General features: G+C 48.4%; 1 pseudogene; it reads right to left on the bottom strand.

Annotated features, from left to right (window-relative positions):
- Positions 1-370: 370 nt before the first annotated feature.
- LOC100354983 (DCN1-like protein 3 pseudogene) lies at positions 371-1,103 on the bottom strand (annotated as a pseudogene).
- Positions 1,104-3,424: the final 2,321 nt, after the last annotated feature.

Below are 3,424 nucleotides of genomic sequence, written 5' to 3'. Positions count from 1 at the left end.
TCCGCCCATTGCCTCGCCTTTCGAGCACATGGCGCCCTCTTATTTGGACACATCTCTTTTTTGTGCAAGAAATGGCAGGCTTCTTCTATCTGAAGGCTTCAAGAAAAGATACACAACGTGTAGCTAGGTTCAAATATTTTGGGGGATTACTCCCCCAAAAAAAGAAATAACCAAAATAGCCAAAAAATAAAGTGCCTAAAACAGGATGCATCATTTCAGAGCCCTTTCAGATACAAGGCAGGCAAAGGTGTGAAGCAGACAAAGTCCGGATCGTCAGTCATTTCCAGAAAGGTCCAGTTCCTTGGTTGGCTGCAGGGCAGCAGGCAGCCCTTCGCTGCTGCTCCCGGGACAGCGCCACTAAGTCTGCTCCTCAGGACACAAGCCCTCGGGCCCCAGCCGAGTGCACCTCTCCCTTCCCCGAGGGGTTCTCTGCTAGGAAGTTTAGCCACTGGTCCAATACTGGAGGGTCGTTCCGAGTGAAGACTAGCTTCCACAGGGCAATGGCTATTTCCCGATGCAGAGACTGCTGCCTCTCCTCGGAGTCCAGGCCACACTGAAGTGTCACCCAGTAGCGATCCTTGAGTTTATCTTCCTGGTTGGCTCCTGTTAAGAGGCTGGGGAGCTTCACAGATCCCATCAATGCTGTCTGCACTTACTGCCTTGCAGCCATCGAAAAACTTCTTCCTGGTGAACCTGCACATGGTAGCAGCCTGGAACTTCCAAGCCAAGAGCAGCACTGGAAATTCTGGGGAGTCGTTGCAAAAGCGTTCCATGCCTTCCTCCAAAATCACATCTTCCTGCTCATCTGTGCAGCGTCTGAACAGTTCTTCCACCCTCTGCAAGGAAGACTCCTCGGCATTGGACTTGGACTCCCTCCCAGCAGCTCCCGAGGACATTGGCAATTAGCAGACCTCAGTGGCAGCCTCCGCCTTCTTGGTCCCATTGACGAGGTTATCCCCACCTGGCTTGCCACAGGGTGGCACCTGCTCCTCACGGTGGCCTGCACTTCGCCTGCTGTGTGACTTGCTGCTGGAGTCCTGGTCACCATTCTTGCTGCCTAAGGTTGAGGAGGGGTTCATGCACTTGGTGATGCACTGGCCCATGGTGCTGGCGGCCTGGCCTCTGAAGTAGCCCTTTCTGGGTTGGATGCCCTTGCCGCCGCTGGCCGGTGTACTTCCGCATGCTATTAGCCAGAGGAGCCAGCCAATAGCTAGCTGCTCCAGAGGTTCCTCCAGTCAAACTCTTTCTGGATACGACGGCAGCCCGGCAGGTCCAAACCACCTACTGTCTCCACTGGCATTTCCAGGATCCCTACCTACACCACGGCAGCCTCTTTTGCCACCACTGCTGCTGCCTCTTCTTCATCTGGGGCCCAGGGCTGGCTACCACCTCGAAGCCCCACAAATCTCTTCTTAAAAATGTTTATTTGAAAGGCAGAGTGACAGGGATGGAGGGAAGGGGAGAGAGCAATCTTTGATCCACTGGTTTACTCCCCAAATGACTGCAGGCCAGGAACACAGAACTCCATCTGGGTCTCCCACGTGTGCAGCAGGGGCCCAAGCATTTGAGCCATCTGTTGCTGCTTTACCAGGCAGTTGGATTGGAAATGGCGCCACTGGGACTCAAACTGGCACTCCAATATGGGATGACAGCATTGCAAGCGGTGGCTTAACCTGGTGTGCCACAATGTCAACCCCTGCACTCATCTCTTCTGTAAGCAGTTCGTCTACAGCACTCTGTCCCAAATATATTTTTCCTTTATTTTCTCTGTGGCCAGACTCCGTATCTTTCAAATCTTAATGCTCTGCTCCTTTTGTCTTCCGATTCTCACTGTCAAACATACTAATGGCAGCCGATAGCACCCATGCTGCAGCCTCAACAATTTGCTACCTTGAAATCTCAAAGTAGTCCCCTGTCTTTAATTTCAGCCTCCCACAAAGTCTCAGGACATGGACATAAAAACGCCAGGTTCTTTGCCACTATGTAACAAGGATGGCCTTTAGCCCAATTCCCAAAAGAATCTCTGTTTCAGTCTGAAAAATCATCAGCACGGCCTTCTCCACCCGCATTTCTAACAGAATTCTGGCTCTGGTTCCTCACCAGAGCCTCCCATATGTAGCGTTCTGCTTACAGCACTTTAGGGTTCTCAAGCTTGCTCCTTGAAACTTCCCGTCTTCCCAGGCAAAGCAACTCCACAGCCTCAGGTACAATGAAGAGGAATGACCTTGCTGCTCGCACCAATTTTCCATACTCGACGGCTTTTCATTGCATCAACTAAAATACCTGAGAGTGCATGCTTTTCAGGGTTCACAGTCAGGACTGCGTGGTCCCAGTGGTCTGCTGTCTCAGAAGGGCTATGGAGTATGAGACGTATGGCAAGGGAGGGCCGTGTGATGAAGCGGGCAGAGGGCGAGAGGGCGAGAGAAAGGTGAGTTAAATTCGACTTATTTAAGCAACCCTCTGGATAACTACCTTCCCAGCGGAAGCCTGCAATGCCCTAAAGACCTCCCGCTAGGCCCACCTCCCAGACACTGTAATTGGACCAATGCCTCCAAACTTAACAGATCATTCATTAATGCTGATCTATTAACCATTAACACAGGGCACTGAGGTTTAAACATATGCATAAGTTAGGGAGTCAAATGATGTTCAAACTACTGTATCCAAAACAGAATGATTCTGCCATAAAAACATAAACATATACCAATGGAACAGAATAGAGAGCCCAGAAATGAATCCATGCAATTATAGTCAATTGATCGTTAACAAAGTCACCAAAAATATACACTAGAAAGAACAGTCCTTTCAATAAGTGGTACAGGAAGTGAATATCCACATGTACAATATTGAAATTTGCTGCTCCCCATCCCTTTATATAAATCTTTGATCAACTCATAATGGATCAAAGACCTAAACTTAAGACTTGGAAATAATGAAACCACCAAAGGGAAACAAATACTTCGAGACATATGTATAGGCAATGACTTCTTGGATCAGTCCCTAAAATACAACACAAGTAAATCCAGACAAATGGGATTATATCAAACTAAAAAGCTTCTACACAGCAAAGCAAACAATCACCAGAGTGAAGAGACAGCCAACAGAATAGGTGGAAATATATGCAAGCTACTCATCTAACAAAGGAGTGGTATCTAGAATATATAAAGAACTCACAATCTCAAACAATCCAGTTAAGAAATGGACAAAAGATTTGCATACACATTTCTCAAAACAAGAAATGCAAATGGACAGCTAATACATGAGAAAATGGTCAATATCCCTAGCTCTGAGGGAAATGCAAATCAAAACCATAGTGAGGGGCCAGCGCTATGGCATAGCAGGTAAAGTTGCTGCCTGCAGTGCCGGCACCCCATATAGGCGCCGGTTCGAATCCTAGCTGCTCCACTTCCAATCCATCACTCTG

The sequence above is a fragment of the Oryctolagus cuniculus genome, chromosome X, assembly GCF_051225735.1.
Source record: "Oryctolagus cuniculus isolate XC-2025 breed Fujian yellow rabbit chromosome X, ASM5122573v1, whole genome shotgun sequence".
In the NCBI taxonomy this organism is placed as follows: domain Eukaryota; kingdom Metazoa; phylum Chordata; class Mammalia; order Lagomorpha; family Leporidae; genus Oryctolagus; species Oryctolagus cuniculus.
The sequence above is the reverse complement of the archived record's forward strand: the minus strand, read 5'-3'. Positions and strand labels throughout refer to the sequence as shown.